The sequence below is a fragment of the Delphinapterus leucas genome, chromosome 2, assembly GCF_059928025.1.
Source record: "Delphinapterus leucas isolate spDelLeu-1000000601 "Yukka" chromosome 2, BTC_Dleu_Yukka2, whole genome shotgun sequence".
NCBI classification, from domain to species: Eukaryota; Metazoa; Chordata; class Mammalia; order Artiodactyla; family Monodontidae; genus Delphinapterus; species Delphinapterus leucas.
The window spans coordinates 106737331-106756250 of NC_143130.1; the positions used below are offsets into that span (position 1 = coordinate 106737331).

At 40.6% G+C, this 18920-nt stretch overlaps 1 protein-coding gene across 8 annotated transcripts in view; it reads right to left on the bottom strand.

Moving 5' to 3' along the window:
• LOC115803651 (sal-like protein 2) overlaps window positions 1–18920 on the bottom strand; it is a 900219-nt gene that overhangs the window by 787354 nt on the left and 93945 nt on the right. The window contains exon 3 of one of the 8 annotated variants that reach the window (XR_016391497.1): window positions 1251–18087. The exons of the other annotated variants lie outside the window; for them this stretch is intronic. The gene's annotated coding sequence lies outside the window, so the exon portion shown is untranslated. Of the gene's footprint in view, window positions 1–1250; window positions 18088–18920 lie in introns of those variants that run through there. 8 annotated transcript variants of the gene reach the window in all.

The window sequence follows — 18920 nt, forward strand, 5'->3', positions numbered from 1 at the left end:
CCCCATCCTAGTGAAGGAAACCATCATCCATCCAAGGTATTTTCCTCACTATAGCCAGAGCTATCATTTAAAATTGCAATTGCAGTCATTTCACACTCTTGCTTAAATTAATCAATGACTTCCCATTTCCCATTGGACAAAATTCAAAATCACACCAAGGCTCATAAATCCTTCCTTGCTCTGACTTCTCTGGGCTCATTTCCCAACTCTCATCTTCACCCATATCGGATTGTGGGCTTACTATCTCCTGTTTGCCTTTCCAGGACCTTGCTCCATCCTTCTACGCTCTGTTCTGTGCCCCAGGTGGCTGACTTGTAGGGACCACATCAATGGGCTCTCTTGCCTTTCTGATTTTTTTGGCCCAAGGGGAGCACCTGCAGAAATCAGAGGGAAGGAGGAGCATAAGGTCTGGGTATATATTCCCCCAGCTTCCTCCCTGTGGGATTGACATTGACTGACATTGGCCCTCTATCAGAAGGTCAGCGCTTTAAGACAGCCTCTTCAAACAGCTTCTTTATCTGCAGGTTCCCATGATCACTCTCACCCTTCCATTTAAAGCCTGGAGTGATGCTAGTCCCAGAATATAGCACTATCTCTTACATGTTACACCCTGCTCATACTTTTGTAACTAGTGCCACATTAAGGTCTCCTCAAATTTTGCAATTTTTGTGTACATGAGTTTTTTGCTAGAATCCTGACCAATACTGTCTGCTTTCAGATCCTAAAATGTGCCTGATTTGACTTTAATATTACTTCTTCAGGGAGGACTTTCCTAGCCTCCTTGATTCAAGTATAACCGCCTCCTAAACTCTTACAGCTCCCTGTGCTCTCCAGTCACAACATCCTCCACATTTAGTGGCAGTCATTGAATGAGTGTTAATGTCACTATCTCTAATGTGCATTCCACAATATCAGGGACTAAATTTCTGTCTTGCTCATTGTCATAGCCTAAGAGCTCAACCTGGGATCTGGAACACAATGGATTCTCAATAGTTATTTGTTGAATTCATAAAAGAATGAGTGAATGAATGAATGAACCTGCTTTTATTCAAAAATAATGCATCAGAAAATTATAAAGCAAAATTTGTTGGAAATATAAGGATAATTTGGAAATATATTAATTATGAGATACTTTAATAACTACTTCTCAGAGAGAGAAAGAGGAAGATGGACATGAAATATAACTTTGCAACGTATATATATATATATATATAGAGAGAGAGAGAGAGAGAGAGAGAGAGAGAGAGACAGAGAGAGAGACAGAGAGAGAGACAGAGAAACATTTACCAAAACATGAACATGTATTATGACTCAAAGAAGGAAAGATTCATAAAAGTCACATTCTGTAAACACAATACAATAAAGCTAGAAATTAATAATTAAAAGATAGCTAATAAATGAGTTGGAAGGAAATTAACCACTTTTAATATTCTAAATAATTTCCAGGTCAAATAACTAAAAGTTAAAATTGCAGGTCATTAAATATTAACACTAATGACAGCACTACATATAAAAACCTATGGATTTGTTCAAAGCACTACTCATAAGGAAATGTATAGCCTTAAATACATTTATTAATAAAGAGTCAAAGAAGCCAAATTTCCCATTCAAGGAAAAAATAATAATAATGAGCAAAATAAACTAAAATATAGAAGGGGAAATTCTAATAAAAGTAGGAATTAATTTAAAAGCAAAACAAAAATTAGAATTTATAAATAAAGCCAAGAGCTCTAGAAAATATGTTAAGAAAAAGGAGAGAAAATACATATTAAAAATGAGAAAGGTGATATAGCCACTTCTAAGGAAGGAATTTTTTAAATCATCAGTTAATACTTTGTGTAAATAGATCTTGATGAAATGAATGATTTTTAGAAATATATAATCTTTTCACTTGAACTTCTAAAGTCTGCTAAAATTTATATTATTTTATAATTCCAAAGTCTGCATCAAATCGTAAGGAAAAAAATATCCTGAATTCTGCCTCTTCTATTTTCCTCATGTAACCAGCACACAAATACTCCACATATACCAAGTACCATGTCTCAACTCTCCTGTGTTTCCATTTTTTCAAAAAAAAATTTTTCATTCCTACTATTGTGGGCTGAACTGTGTCACTCCAAAATTTATATGTGGAAACCCTAACCCCCAGTACCTCAGACTGTGACTGCATTTGAAGATAGGGCCTTTAACACAGTGATTAAGTTCAAATGAGGTCATTAGGGTGGACCTTAATCCAATCTGACTGGTGGCCTTATAAAAAGAGACAATTAGGACACAGACACTAGGGATGCTCAAACACAGAGGAAAGACCAAGTGAGGACACAATGAGAAGGCAGCCATCCAAAAGCCAAGGGAAGAGGCTTGAGTAGAAATCAAACCGGGCTGACACCTTGATTTTGGACTTTTGGCCTCCAGAACTGTGAGAAATAAATTTCTGTTGTGTAAATCACCCAGTCTGTGTTACAGAAACCCTACTTTTACTTTACTTTTTTTTTTTTGGTACGCGGGCCTCTCACTGTTGTGGCCTCTCCCGTTGCGAAGCACAGGCTCTAGACGCGCAGGCTCAGCGGCCATGGCTCACAGGCCCAGCCACTCCGCGGCATGTGGGATCTTCCCGGACCGGGACACGAACCCGTGTCCCCTGCATCGGCAGGCGGACTCTCAACCACTGCGCCACCAGGGAAGCCCGTATTTTTAGTTTACTTTTAACAAACAAATCACCGACCATGTGCCAATCACTATGCTAAACACTAGGAAATCAAAACTGACTAAGAGAATAAGTCCCTGTTTTCAGGGAGCTCACAGTCTAGAAAAATAAACATATGTGCACACTGATAAAAATTCTATGTGGTACATGTGATAATGCATACTAACATCTGTCATTTATTGAGTTTCTGCTCTGTGTCAGCACTTTCCATTTATCTAAAATTCTGTACTTTACCTCCAGCTGTCACTTGTCCATTTTCACTTATTGATATATCACTATTATCTCAATTTCAAAACACTTTCCCCATTCAGATCCCTCTTCAAACTTCCCAGTTTCTGTAAATATCACATCCTTCCTTTATTCAGGCTTGAAACTTTTGAGTTTATAGTTGGGCACCAATTCTTGTCAGTTTTTTCTTTTAAATGCTCTTAGATTCATCCTTTATTTAGAATCCCCACGACTACAGCCTTATTGAAGTCGTTCCATGCCTCTCAGTTCCTCTTACCAAGTTGAAAGGAATGTTCTCTTTGCTCTCCATTACTGAAGTCTCTTTCTTGCCCTTCCCCCCTACCCCGCCAACTCCCAACCATCCAAAAAGAATAGCTACCCCTTCTTTCTAAAATATTTTTTCACCATATCACTCCAGTATTGAAAACCCCATAACAGTTCCTGTTTTTTCACAAATATAAGCCCCTTTGACTAGTTTCCAGTGACCTCCATAATCTGCTTCTCCTTTTACCCATCAACCCTCACTCCCAGAGGCTACTTCCCATGTTTTCTGTGTTAGACCACTGTAACACTTTCTCACAAACACATCATCCTCACTTCTACCTCCCTATGTTTTTTTTCTCTCTATATCTAACACTATGTATTCCTCAGGTCTCAACTCCTCCAAAGAGTCTGCACTAAGTTCCTGCCACCTTCTATAATCTCTCTTTCTCTCTTCTGAATTAGTTACAGCCTATAACCCAACTCCCAAAATTCACCCCTTTCACCATTAACTTTTGCTCTATGTATATTATTTTAATCTTCCTAACTTACAGTTCCATTAAGACCAAAACTAGATCTTGTGAAATTTTGTAATAGTCCCATCCCATCATTTATACTATTACTTTATACTTAGTGGGTGCTTGGTATGTACTCTTGACTATAATGTCTTTTATTTCTTCAAGTGTCTTTTATTTTCTCCCCAAGTGCTCTCTTCAAGAGAAAAATTCAAGAAAAATCAGTATTGAATGGTTCTATCAGTCTTGGAGAGTTCATGCAGGAAAGGGAGTTTCAGTGGGATCTTGCATGAGACGAGGATTGAGTTTAGGGTTTTTAAAGAGAGAGAATTTACATGTAAAAAGCTGTCCACATTGACTGCAGTGAGCGTAATGGGTGAAAAATTACTGTCCCTAATTCTAATCGCAGCCTATTACACACACACACAAAAGCACAGGACATGGCATTAGCTCAGCAATTAGACAGTCATGTTGAATTCCACTCCATTGCATATCAGCTGCATGATCTTTAGCATATTATTTAATGCCTGTAAGCCCCAGTTTCATCTTCTGTAAAATATAGATGTCCTGAGGATTAAATGAGATCATTCATTCACTTAGCATAATGTCTGGTGTACAGTGCAGCTCTATACATATTAGTTATTATTATCACATTTTGTTCTCTTTTTCACAACTTTGTGGAAGAGATATTTTTTCCTTTCTTTCTTTTTTTGCAGTACGCGGCCTCTCGCTGTTGTGGCCTCTCCCGTTGCAGAGCACAGGTTCTGGACGCACAGGCCCAGCGGCCATGGCTCACGGGCTCAGGCATGTGGGATCCTCCCAGACCGGGGCACGAACCCGTGTCCCCTGCATCGGACCCCCGCATCGGCAGGTGGACTCCCAACCACTGCGCCACCAGGGAAGCCCCTGGAAGAGATATTTGAGAACCTAAAGAAGCTGTGATGCTGTTCTTCAAGAGTTAACATGGTATAGAAAAATGTACACTATGTGTAGGAAGGCAAGATGATTCATAAACTAACCCGGTTCATCCGAAGCAGCTACTCATGTTTAAGGGAGTCCTAAACCTTCCCATCCTCCCAATCTCCCCCTACCAATAATCCACACAGTTGAGATAAACTGATTGTGGTGGGCATCACCACAATTTTGCCCACTCAGAACAACTCCCTCCTCATAAATAAATAAATAAACTCTAACCATGTGGTCTGAATGGAGGCTGCCATCTTTCTTACATAGCTGCCACGTTAGATACTCCTGAATGACCCAGAGATGGACGCCTGACCCGGTTGAGACAATTGTATCACCTATACCCTGCTGCAGTCACAAAATGACCCCCCTGGAGGAAAACCCAACTCAGACTAAGGTGAGCAAATCCCAGAATTTTTAAATTTGGAATGAAAAAGAGGGATTCTCAGTCTTCTTTGGTGGCTATGCCATGAGATGAACTCCAGCTGGAAAATGTTTGCATTCATGTCTCCTGACTTGTGGTCTAAGTGAATAAATCTGATGTTCAGAGAGAGGTGGAATGAAAGGAGAATCCTTGAAGGATTCAGTTCCATGGCACCCTGGATACCTGAAGCCCATATACATACATATATACATTCTGTACTTGTCTATGTTATAGGAGCCAATACATAATCTGCCTAATTCTCTTCTTGCCTAAGCTTACTTGAATTACATTTCTGTCATTTGACAAATGTCCTAAGTAAATGAGATTTTTAAGGATTAATTTGCTAAGAAATTTTTAGGAACATTTGCTTGCTGGCTTACAAAAAGCAAATTCTACTTGTTTACACAATTCTACGGGTTACTTTCTCAGTAATTTCTCTAAATATCCTGAAGGCGGCACTATTTCCATTCAAAACAAAACAAAACAAAACAAACTCTTCTGTCCAAAACTTTTTTTAAACAAAAGGGAGGAACTGAGTGAATTGCATGAGATGGTTCTAATTGGTTGGAACATCTGTTGAAATGGTGTTTCTGTAGAGAAAGAAAAAGTTACCATATTTGGGGACCCCTGGCCAGTTTTCAAAACACCTTAATCTGAGTCTTCAGTGAACTGGACCAGAAAAAGAAAAAAAAAAATGAAGAAGCAACTAGCAGCGATTCTGTGGCTTCAACTAAGCTGTGAGTTGAGGGTTTATTGGAAGGAGAACCATGGGGGTCAAGGAATTGTCATAAGGTGTTCAGGGGTGGGGACAAGGTTCAGTGTGACTCATCTGAGGTTCCCTGGGGAGGAACTGGAGTATAGGAATAACTGGTGAGCTCCTCCTTCTGAAATGTTCTCTCTGGACAGGGTTAAATGCAGAGGTGAAAGTGGAACAAAGCCCTCCATCCCTGAGCATCCAGGAGGGAGAAGCCAGTACCATCTACTGCAATCATTCAATCACTGCTTCCGACAGACTGCACTGGTACCGACAGGATCTGGGGAAGAGCCTGGAATCTCTGTTCTTATTGTTGTCAAATGGGGTAGTGAAGCAGAAGGGACAATTAACAGCCTCCCTTGATACCAAAGCCCGTCGCAGCACCCTGCACATCACAGCCTCCCAGCCTGGCCTCTCTGCCACCTACTTCTGTGCCGTGGATGCACAGGGTTCCTCCAACACTTTCAGTCTGTACCCAAACCTGCAGCTGTGGCTCCAGCCCATCCCCTGCTGCAGGGATTGCAGTTCTGAGGCTTCGTTGACTGTCTTGCCTCTCTTCCTTCAAGAAAAATTCTGAGGTGAATGAAAAAAAAATGGTGTTTTAACTTTGATTTTCTTTATTGTGGAAATTTTCTTTAAAGAGAAATGGATTCCGGGGGGGAGAAAACAACCTAAACATGGCTTTTCGAGAATATGAAGTCTCATCTTTTACTGCCTGATAGTCAAAATCCATGAGTCTTCCATTACAGAACAATTTTACATTTAATGCAACTGTCACAAATAATTCCTGTGAAATATGGAACCATTATTTATATGAGAACGTAACAGATAGCGCTTACCCACAGAGGGGAAAAGAGAATAAATGCTTTATAAAATAATATTCTACGCGAGGCTCCTTACCTAGTTTTTCCTGCTAAAATATTGACTGCAGTAGTCAGGTAATACCCATGTGATCTAGAGATCTAGTCATCACAATGTGTGGATTCTTATTGTAGGACCTTAAAAGAAAATTAAAAGGCTAATTGAAAAAACCTGAACCCACAGTAGTAAATGAAAACACCATGCATATACCTGGTCTACAAACCCAGGATACATACAAATACTCTCATGTCTCTTTTATTTTTCCAACTAATTGTTAGAGCAACTTACCTGCCAGATAAGCAGGAAGTTCATTCTCTCTTTCTTGAGGCCTTCCCCCTGCCCACTCCTGACCTGCTGAAGAATCCGGGAGACTCAGGCAGTTTGGAAAGGGTTAGTCCATCTCCCACACACCATCAGAGGACCTCCCAGTTGACTCCTGCCTTGCTTCTTGCTGATGCCCAGTCTTCCCCATGGTCTGAGTAGGAGTGCTAGACCACTGCTGATCCAGGCCCTATATAGCGACCCCAGTCCACTGTCAGGCTTGGTTACGGGTGCCTCATGCCTGGGTTCCCAAGGTTTGCAGAACTCTGTGTCCTCTTTTTGGTAGACACATGGCCATCACCCGAGCTCCAGAAAACCAAAGGATGCTGGGTTCAGAGTGGTTCTGGCATTCCTATTGTGGGCCCACACAACATCCCTTTTTCCAGCTTCTGGGATCCATACCTAAGTGATAATATCTTTTGTTTTGTGTCTCAGACCCAAGGGCCTGATTACGCTCACTTTCTCTGGAGTGACAGTAGGGTTATGCATGGACCCTCTTAAGGAAAGATATTCTTAGCAACCTCTGAGGATCCTGCAGCCTGTCTATAACCAAGACTGCCTTCAGTGACCCAAGGGTGATTTATTCCCCAAACGAGACTCTCCAAGGTGACCTAAGCCAGTTTTCTAAGAGAGGCCACCCATAATGATTCCTTTTCTTTTTTAAAAAAAAAATTATTTATTTGTTTATTTATTTTTTGGCTGTGTTGGGTCTTGGTTGCTGTGCACGGGCTTTCTCTAGCTGCGTCGAGCGGGGCTACTCTTCGTTGCAGTGCGTGGGCTTCTCATTTCAGTGGCTTCTCTTGTCGCGGAGCACGGGTTCTAGGCACAGGGGCTTCAGTAGTCGTGGCACGTAGGCTCAGCAGTTGTGGCTCACGGGCTCTAGAGCGCAAGCTCAGTAGTTGTGGCGCACAGGCTTAGTTGCTCCACGGCATGTGGGATCTTCCCGGACCAGGGCTCAAACCCATGTCCCCTGCATTGGCAGGCGGATTCTTAACCGCACCACCAGGAAAGTCCCAATACTTCCTTTTCTAAAGGATGCTTGCTCAGTGAATATACAGTAGTTTTCTTGGGTTTTCTTACTGAATAGTAGAACTAATGCAAACATTATCACTCATAGACACTCTGCTGTATGCTTTCGTGGAACAATTTAATAAAACAAAAGAAAATTGCATATTAAGTTCTAATCTCCTGGCTAAGTCATTAGTGAAAAGACTTAGTTTAATGGCAAAGAAAGTAGTATCTCCTCTGATACAGCCTAGGTCCTGCTACACCTCTACTTGTCCTGTAATGTTCTTGTCCCAGAACAGTTTGCAATGGGAGTCAGTCCCTCGTTCAAGGACCCTTATGAAACTCCAGAATGTTTCTGGTGTTTGCTTATACACTTTCTGAAAGTCATAATATCAATTCTTTATTGTTTTAAAGGCTTTTCTTCCCTCTAATTACTCTGCAAAAAGTCCATGTCCATGTTTTTTACGACACAGGATCAGTGGCACCGTTCCACAGCTCTGCTCCTTCCTCTGCCAGCAGAGCCTGTGTCCTGAGTCTGGTGGCTTGTTCTGTTCCTCTTTTCTCTGAGTGGTAATGCTGATTAGTGGGCTGGGTTAGTTACTAATTGAAATCCAAGTTCAAATCAGATCCCTCCATGATGCAGAATTATAGATCCCGTGACATGTTTCTGGACATCCTCACAGGTCACGAAAGGTCAGGGGTTTTATTTCCTGGCCATAGCATACGCAGTACTGTTGGTATCTGTAAACTGCAATCCATTTTCTTATCACTCAGCAATGTTTAAGGAGCAAATTTTAAAAATATACATTTATTTATATTGTACATTTAATTTGTAACTACAGCCCTTGGATAAACATTTTAAGATGGAGTTCCAAAACAGCAGGGCTACTTGGTCCAAAGGCATCAGTATATATTTCTTAAAATTTTATTTATTTATTTTTTTATACAACAGGTTCTTATTTGTTATTTATTTTATACATACTCGTGTATATATGTCAATCCCAATCGCCCAATTCATCCCACCACCCACCCCCGCTTTCCCCGCTTGGTGTCCATATGTTTGTTCTCTACATCTGTGTCTCTATTTCTGCCCTGCAAACCAGTTCATCTGTACCATTTTTCTAGATTCCACATATATGCATTAATATACGATATTTGTTTTTCTCTTTCTGACTTACTTCACTCTGTGTGACAGTCTCTAGGTCCATCCACGTCGCTACAAATGACCCAATTTCTAGTATTATCACCTTTCTGTCCTTTCCTTATATTTTCTCATTTGAACTTCACAGCGAAAGAACATGATTTTTTGTATGTGAATGAGAGGCCACACTTGGTTGATAGACACAGAGTAGTAGACCCAGCTTTTGGCTGGGTAAATAGGAGAAAATATGCTAAAAGAAAAGGACCTTTTGACTAACAATTCCCTTATCATCCCAAATTCATAAGTGTGGAAGCCTCATATATGACACAGTGGCTTCAACTGTGCTGGGAGTCACAGAAATACAGCTTAAGAATCTTATAGATATTGAGAGTAAAGAAAGTCAAAGATTGATGCACAAATTATTATTTCACACATTTCATAGTGGCTATCAGAGCAAGAGTGAACACACAACAGGAAACAGAAAGAGCACTGTTATCTGCCAAAATTACTCAAGCAGCATTTTAAATAGACTTCTGTAAATTAAAGTCAGGAGAGAACCCTTATAGCTAATTTGGTAATTTTTTAAAGGAAGGAATTGAATAAGAGGACCATAATGAGGCTTCTCTTATTATAGCAAATCAAACTTTTAATGAACTTTCCCCATTTAAATTTTTTGGGAGAAAGGAAAATAGAAGGCATCTAAGAGCCCTAAACATGGGATGTCTCACTTCAGACCAGCTGAAGCTGAGGAGGAAGGATGTCTATGTAAACACCAGCAGTGGCTGCCTTTGAACGTGGAATTTATTGTTTTCTCTCCTCCACTGTTTCCACTTTTATATGATGGGGGTCAATAATTGAGCAGCTTTCTCCAGGAATGATTTTGGGAAAAGAAGATGCTCACTGAAGCTACCAGTCAACAAAACTGTACTAAAAAAATCTATTTAAATTTGGCTGCCTCTTTGCCACTCAGTCACTAGCGATTGTAACCCAGCAGCCTTTCGAGGCCCTTTTCACACAGTCTCAAGCTCCCCACTACGTAGGCACGCCTCCTAAAGAAGACTCTCAGAAAATTGTAATCTTTGGATATTCCCTAGATTTACCACAAGACTCCCTGCCAGTCAGAAGAATATAATATTTTTTCTATATTCCCCACCAGTTCTCTCTTCCTTTCCCTCCATTTTTTTTTCCCCCTCCTTTTTTTTTTTTTTTGCGGTATGCGGGCCTCTCCCGTTGCGGAGCACAGGCTCAGCGTCCATGGCTCACGGGCCCAGCCGCTCCGCGGCATGCAGGATCTTCCCAGACCGGGGCACGAACCCGTGTCACCTGCATCAGCAGGTGGACTCTCAACCACTGCGCCACCAGGGAAGCCCCATTTTTGTTTGTTTTTATTTTGCTAAGCTGTGAATTCAACTTTGTCCTTTTCAGGCTAGATAAGAACAAATTTCACTGTCAGGAAAATCATCTTATAAGAAATACCCATGGATAAACAACAGGGACCTACTATATAGTACAGGGAACTATATTCAATATCCTGTGATAAACCACAATGGAAAAGAATATGAAAAAGAATAAATATACTATATATATGTATAACTGAATCACTTTGCTGTACAGCAGAAATTAACACAATGTTGTAAATCAACCATACTTCAATAAAATAAATTTTAAAGAAATACCCAAATTGAGCTCTATATGAAAATAATTGAAAACAGTTTTCCTCTCCTACCAGTGAGATGTACAAGCCCTAATCAGTACCCTCAGACAGCTGATCTATCAGGTTTTCCTCCTAAACTTCTAGACAAATTATCATCTTGATTCGGGAAGGCCTTTAAGTGAATATATTCCAGAAATTACAATGCACTGTAAAAGCTGAGCTTAGCATTTCAACATTCAGACCCTTCTAAGCAACAGCACATTTAAAAAAAAAAAAACTCTCTCTCCAAATTGCCCCAGAATCTTCACAGTATTATCAGCTTCTACAGCGATTTGCTGGCAGGTTAAGAAAGGTCAGCAACAACAGTATACAGACCAAAAGCTCGGAACCTACAGCACTGACTGTAATAACTTCCATTTTTGGACAAAATAAAATTTGACATGAAAAACCGACTTAGTTCCATCTTCCTTTAACTCAAGCAGTGGCTCTACTCTTACAGATTAAGCTGAAAGAACTTTGACCTGTATTTATAAATATTCATAATGTATCTTGAATTTTGACTTCCCTGAACTGTTACTAAAGCAAGTTTCTTGTTAATAACTGCTTGTCAGGAAATATTTATTTTGCATTTATGAGCTTGACCTCTGTATCAGACATATATCAGATTTCCTATGATCTTTCTGTAGCATTTAACACCATGTTGCCACATACTGATTTCAATGTTGAAAACAGTTTCACAAAGAAACCATTCATGACAGGAAAAAAAAAAAATCATTGTTCAATCCAATAGAATTTACTGAAGGAACAAACATTCACTTGAATCCCCAAATCTCTTCCTTAGTATAAAGGACTCAGATTCTGAAGATTAACTTTTGTATATTCTTAAGGTCAAGAAAGTAAGCAAACTCCAAAACAGATGAATAAGACTCAGACTCCAAAGAAATCCATTAATTTGAAGTTTAAAACATAAAAAACTAAGGTCCTCTTACCTCCCTTACTGACCCCTTCCCAATTTATGAATACATAGATTTTCATTTTATTTTCCTAGAATCACTTTCACTGAGAATGTATCATTACACGTTGTCCTAAAAGGTATAATCCAGGTGTTCAAAACTGAACCAGTTGGTTTTAAGGATGTGACAGTGTAATAAGAAAATATTGGAGGTGACAATATCCAACATATAAACCAAGTATGTTCCCCCTGGTGAGACCTCCATGAAGGTTTCCAGTGATGTTAATCCCAGTGTTCAGCAGTTACTGCCCGTGACCAGAGCTTCTACTAACAAGTTCGAGAAAGTGTTCAGAGCTTCATGCTAATCAGATGCACCAGTTACCAATTCCACTTATTGTAAGGATTAGGAAATGAGCAACTTTTCTCAGTTGTACTATTTATGTCCCAAAAAGGCATTTAAGACTAATAATTATCCTGTGAATATACCTTCCACTCTGTCCTGTAGGTTTTGGTGTGACCTATTCTTTTTCTTTGCTTTTGGCATTCCTGATTACTTTTTCTTTTAATTTTGTCTCTGCTCCGAGGTTTATCTGGAAATCCATTTCTTCATCTCAAAAGAGTTTACATTTTTCATTTTTATATTTTTACATTAATTGGATTATGGTCAGAGAACATGCCTATAAAAGCTCTACTTTTCAAAAAAGTTTAAGGTTTACTTTGGGACCACGTACATAATCATAACTAATTTTATTTGAAAGCTATGAATTTTTATATGGGTGTGTATCTATGTACTCAACTTTTTTTATTGTATTATTAAATTCTGCTATGTCTTTGTTTTGTTTTCTTTTAAATCTGTCACATTCTGAAAGAAGACAGTTGAAATCTTCCACTTATCTTAAAGTTCTTCTTGCATTGCTCTTGTTTCATTTATTTAGCTTCAGTGCTTTTGGTGAGTATGATTTACAACTTATAGCTCTCCATAAAGTCTGTCTTTTTAACATAATGTCCTGAAACACTTTGTTTCTTCTTCCTCCTCTGTGATGCAGCCTGTACTTTTTTCCTCAGTATCTATTTTGCTCTCTTTCCCTCCTTTACTCTGCCTCAAAATAAAATCTGTGTTGTCCAGACTTTCCTGCAGTTAGGTATAGCCATGAACTAAGTTGTGGTCAATGAAATGTAACTATAAAAGTCATGTGGCAGCTTCTAGGAATTTCTCTAAGACTCAGCATGCAAGCTCTAGCTCTGCCAGCTGTCTTGAATCCCAATTCCTTTCTTGTTGGAATTGTTGATCCTCTAAGTTTCAACCATATCCTTCACTTGGTCCATGCACCATGTACCTTCCTTAATGAGATCCCCTTGGCTGGCCCAACCATTCTTGATTCCCAGCTACCTTCCATTAACTCCTTCAAACAGCAAAATATTTTCAGATATTTTGGCAAAACAGTATTTAAATAGACCATAGTGCTATTTCTACTTGACTGTGGCTGAAATGTGTTGGAGAATATCATTTTGCAAAGCTGGATCCATTCAGAGTTCCAGATAGAAAACACACAAAATCTCCCTTTGCACTGGATAGCCAATCTATCATGTGTTTTTTATCATCAGCATTACTCGCTCAGGGTTTTAGACCCGGATTCATGATAAAAAGTGCCCTGAAATTTTCAACAGGAAAAATGTGCAAATTTTCAACAGGAAAAATGTGCAAATTTTCAACAGGAAATTTGATGTGCAGATTTTCAACAGGAAAAATGATCAGGTGCCTGGCTCTTGAAACTCAAAAATGCTTTCATTTTTAGCATATCTCCTCCTCTTAAGAATTTTTAGGTCTATTTCAATACACAAAGTCAAAAATCGGAATCTTTGGTCTCATCGGAATCTTTTGCATTCTCCCTTTCCTGGCTCAATCAGATTCATCCCCAGAATTTATAGCAAGAGGGTTATAGGGAGGGAAATTAATTTTAAAGAAGGAAAATATGTAGGATGATATTTGAAACTATTATCCCACTGCATATAGAACTGGAAATTCTAATAATACAATAGCATGAACGCCAGTCTTGGTGTCAAAAGGAATTCCTTGGTATTCAAACTTCTATTATGAGCTCAAGGTCCCCAGGCAAGTTGTATTATATACCTAAGCCTCATTTTTCTCATCAAAAAATGTGGAAAAATAATAACCACTTTCCAAAGTTTTATGACATTTAAAATAAGATGGAATGTATGTCAGGTAAACAGCACAAATACCAGAACTTCTGGAACAGTGTTTATTGGAGAGAACTCACCAAGACATGAGGAGGAGGTGTGTAATTTCCCCAGGGGCAGCACACATCCCCACATTCTGGGGCACCACACAGCAATCTGGCAGAGTTAGTGTCAGACCCTAACCCTAAGAAAGAGATCCCAGTCTTGAGACATGGAAATTTTATGCATTATTGGGAAGAACCAGGCCTTACCACAGCACAGAGGCTGGGCTCCAAACTATGTGATTATAACAACAGAAAGTAGAAACTGTGGCCTCCAGTCCTGATCTGTCACCTCAGCATTCTTCCAATATTGATGGACATAATCACCAGGCTGGAGCTCTATATGAGGCCCACTCCCTCTCCGGAAGGCCAGCCTGCAGGGAATCTGTTGTCCCTGCCTGTCAGTCGGTGAAATCCAGAGGCACAGTGCCTGGCACATAGGTTGGTGTAAATGTAGAATGAATTGTGTGGCCATGGGGGCAATATGTCCAGTCCCTTCATAATGCAGAAAGTATGTTTGTTCTCAGACTAAATAATGCATTCAACAAGTGTTTACTGAGTGTCTTTTCTGTGCCAGGCTCTCTTCTAGGCACTTGCGATATTCCTGTTAACAAAATGCTCAGATATCAGATTTATGGAGATTCATTTTTATAAGCCTCACACATAATAAGTAAATTGTATAGTATATTAGATGATGAATCTATGGAGACGAGAATCAAGCAGGGTAAACGGAATAAGTAGTGCTGGGAGGGCGGGGGGCATCACAGGAAAGTAGTTCTCCTTGCAAGCTTAGGTCAGGTGGTCAGAGTAGGCTCACTGAAAGGATAACATCTGAGCAAACACTTGAAGATGAGGGATTGAACCTTGAGGATATCTGGGGCAAGAGCTTTTCAAGCAGAGGAAAACGTCCAGTGCTAAGTTAGGAAACGCCCAATGTGTTCAAGGACTCGGTGAAACGAAGAACCACGGGAGGGTTTTAGAAAGAGAATGATATGATCTGACTCCCATTTAAAAGTCTCACTCTGGCTGCCGTGTTGAGAAGAGACTACAGGTGGTCAAGATGAAAGCAAGGAAGACTGTTAACATCAGAACAAAAAAGTTGTCAAAAAAGTACAAGCTCTTCTCTAAATGTTTAGAGAATGGACTTGAGGACATAGGGAGGGGGAAGGGTAAGACGGGACGAAGTGAGAGAGTGGCATGGACATATATACACTACCAAACGTAAAATAGCTAGCTAGTGGGAAGCAGCCGCATAGCACAGGGAGATCAGCTCGGTGCTTTGTGACCACCTAGAGGGGTGGGATAGGGAGGGTGGGAGGGAGACGCAAGAGGGAGGAGATATGGGGATGTATGTAAATGTATAGCTGATTCACTATGTTATAAAGCAGAAACTAACACACCATTGTAAAACAATTATACTCCAATAAAGATGTTAAAAAAAAAAAAGGTACAAGCTTCCAGTCAGAAGATTAACAAGTTCTGGGGATATAATGTACAGTTTGGTGATTACAAATTAAAAATTTTAATTTTGTAAAGTCAGAACCAATGGTGTCTGATGTTCCTCTGGGCTCAGAGCCTTCTTCCACAAAAAAAAAAAAAAAAGCCCATTCAGGAGCAGTTAATGTCTCTACTCTTGCCAACGAAGAGATGGAGACACATTGGATGACTGCTGGGAAACCTCTGACTCTAGTGTTCTGTGAGTTTGAGGGAAATGATAGAAAGGAGTCCTGATTTCAGATACATGAAGGTTTGTTGTAAAGGCATCTCCCCAAGGACAAATACTGGAGCTCTCTTCTGTGTGTAAGACCCCCTACTCAAAGTTGGGCATGTCAAGGACTTGAGAAAAGGGTCCTGTGGTGATGAGGGTAATGTGAAACTTAGAGCAGAGGGAAACTGAAAATCCAACACGCCTCAGTGAATGGCTGTGTGATAAGGATATCTGCTGTCTCATTACTCTGAACAGGGTTGAGTGATCAACAAATAGAGAAGAATGCTCAGTCCCTAGCTTTCTAGGAGATATAGGTCTTTAGCAGGACCATCTACATAATTTGCAGGGCCAAGTGCAAAATGAAAATGTAGGACCTCTTGGGCAAAGCTTACTGAGAATTTCAAAATGGCAACAGCAGAGCATTAAACTGAGTGTGAGGTCTTATGAGACTGCACAGGATTCACACCCATGAAGCTAGCCCTGGTCTTTAGCTTGAACTGTTATGACTCAAACAAATTGTCCAGATATAGATGTTCAGACAGGAGCATGGAAGAGACTTTGCGTTAATTTGATAATAGTTCAACCTTGTGGAATAGAGAGTGAGGGCAAACTAACTGTGCCATTTCGTGTGACACATCACCTCTCCACCAACCTCTGAGCTGGTAAGATGTACTTTTTTCTTGGCACCTGAAGACTGAATATAAACCCTTTAACCATGACCCTAGCAGTGGCAGAGTCCCAGGTACTAGGAGAGATCTATCTGCAGAGGAAAATAAATGTATAAAGAAGTTATTAGCCAAACCAAATAGGAGGCTGAGTTTTACTTTGAGCTATTTTACAACTTCAGAAGAAGCATTCATTGCGTTTCCCATAGGTGTTGTTTACGCAGGTGCTGGAGGAGGTCATCGAGAGGATGTGACCAGCAAACTGGACCTGAACCTGGGCAGTCGGAGGTTCCTTACCCCCTCCCTAACCTTAGAATGTACATTCCCCCCACTATTCCCACACAAGGAGCCATTCTCAAGGATGCAGCCTTGAGAGAGCTATATGGTATTGAGACCATAAACCCAGGTAAGGCCTCTATATAAATTTATAGGATTCTAGTGGGCAGGTGCAGAGATCTACTTGTCCTCTGGCTACCCAGGACAAGCCTCGTAAGGAAGTTCCTTTGCTTATTAAAACTGCCACCTACCAATCTGGAGTGGTCTACCTCTTTCTTCGGCCTCTCCTTGCCCTCCATGTCTGGGGGCCAGTTTGTGAACCAACAGCAGGATACCAATTTTATCTCTCCAGATAACATTTCAGTTTTCCCATCATAGAAGAGGCTGCATCATCATCAAAAATAATTTAGCAAAACCACCTGCAGTTTTTTGCTGAGAGCTTGGTTGTCTTCTCTTCCAAGGCTAGTAGCAAAGACACAAAGAAGTAACCCTTAGAAGGGTGTATGTTCTAGTTAAACTCCCAGGCTCTGAAATCAAATACTTCATTCACTCATTGATTCACTCATTCATTTATTGAACAAATACTGAACTCCTATTATTTGACAGACTTGGTAGTGTCTGAAGCCTAGTGAATATCTATTGAATAAGCTGTGGACTCAGGCATTGGAGAGACAGACCTGGTATTGAATCCTGGCTTCACCACTTTGGAGCAGTGTGTGACCTTGGACAATTTACTTAGCCTCTCTGATCATCAGTTCCGTCATCTGTGAAATGGGAATGGTAATAGTATTAACACCTACTTTTTATTGTCATGTGGATTAATGTATGCAAAGCCTCTGTTTCAATGCCCAGCACTTAATACACCTCAAGAAATATTACCTATCATCATTTTCATCATTATTTATTCCTATTGGTTTAACTAGACACAAAAAGGGCGGGATGTGTCTCACAAACCAGAGCTTCCATCTCTGTCACTAATTCAACAAGAATTATGAGAAATGCTCAAAGTTCACTCCCGAGTCTAAGGTAGGGTGCCACTGTGTTTTATTTTTGTTTTGGTTCTTCCTCCATTGGAGAAGCACTTGTGTGTCTTGGCATCTCTAAGATAAGAAAGAATCCCATATGGAATCACGGTACTTGTAGGTACCACTAAGGTCCCAGTAGGTTTATCTGGGAGTTTCACATCCGAAAGAGAAAACACTACTGAAAAGCACAAGTCCCCCAATCAAAAAAGGAGGATGTGCAACTACTGGTACAAACCAGCAGCCTCAGCCCTCATGTATGTTGTGTGGCTCTTCCAGGATGGGGCAGCCAGTCCACATCAGGAGAAAGTGCAGCTAACCTCAGTCCCCAGGCCTGGAGCAACCGTGATCTCTGCTTCCACCTTGATGCTCGGGATGTTGTTACTCCTGATAAGCAAAATGACAGTTTAAAATTCTGGCTGGTTTTATAATTTCTCTTACGGTTCATTTTTTTAAATTTATTTACTTATTCATTTATTTAATTTTTGGATGCATTGGGTCTTCACTGCTGCACGCTGGCTTTCTCTAGTTGCAGTGAGCGGGGGCTACTCTTTGTTGCGGGGCGCAGGCTTCTCATTGTGGTGGCTTCTCTTGCTGCAGAGCACAGGCTCTAGGCGCGCGGGCTTCAGTAGTTGTGGCTCGCAGGCTCTAGAGCACCGGCTCAGTAGTTGTGGTGCACGGGCTTAGTTGCTCCGCGGCATGGGGGATCTTCCTGGACCAGGGCTCGAACCTGCATTGGCAGGCGGATTCTTAACCACTGCGCCACCAGGGAAGCCCTCTTGCCTCTCATTTTATTAAGTAAATCCAATGCTCTTTCTATTCATTATAACAAAAGCCTTGGTTTTTCAGGAAGAACCATTGGAGACTCAGTGACCCAGGCAGGGCGCCATGTGACCCTCTCTTAAGGAATGCACCTAACAGTGAACTGCAAATACGAAATGTGGGTCCTCCTTCCTCTTTGTGTATGTCCAATACCCCAAATAGGTTTTAAAGTGCTTTCTCTCTGAAGCATCAGGAAAAGTGAAGAGAAAGATCACAAAGGTTTTCAGGCCCATCAGGTTAGAAGTAAAACCTTCTTCCAGCTGCAGAAATCCTCCATCCAAGCACCAGGCACAACTGTGTACTTTTGTGTTTCTAATGACACAGTGAGAGAGACTAAAGGAGAAGCTGAGTACAAAGCTGAGGTGCACAGGAGGGGTGGGTGTGAGCAGTTCCTTTCT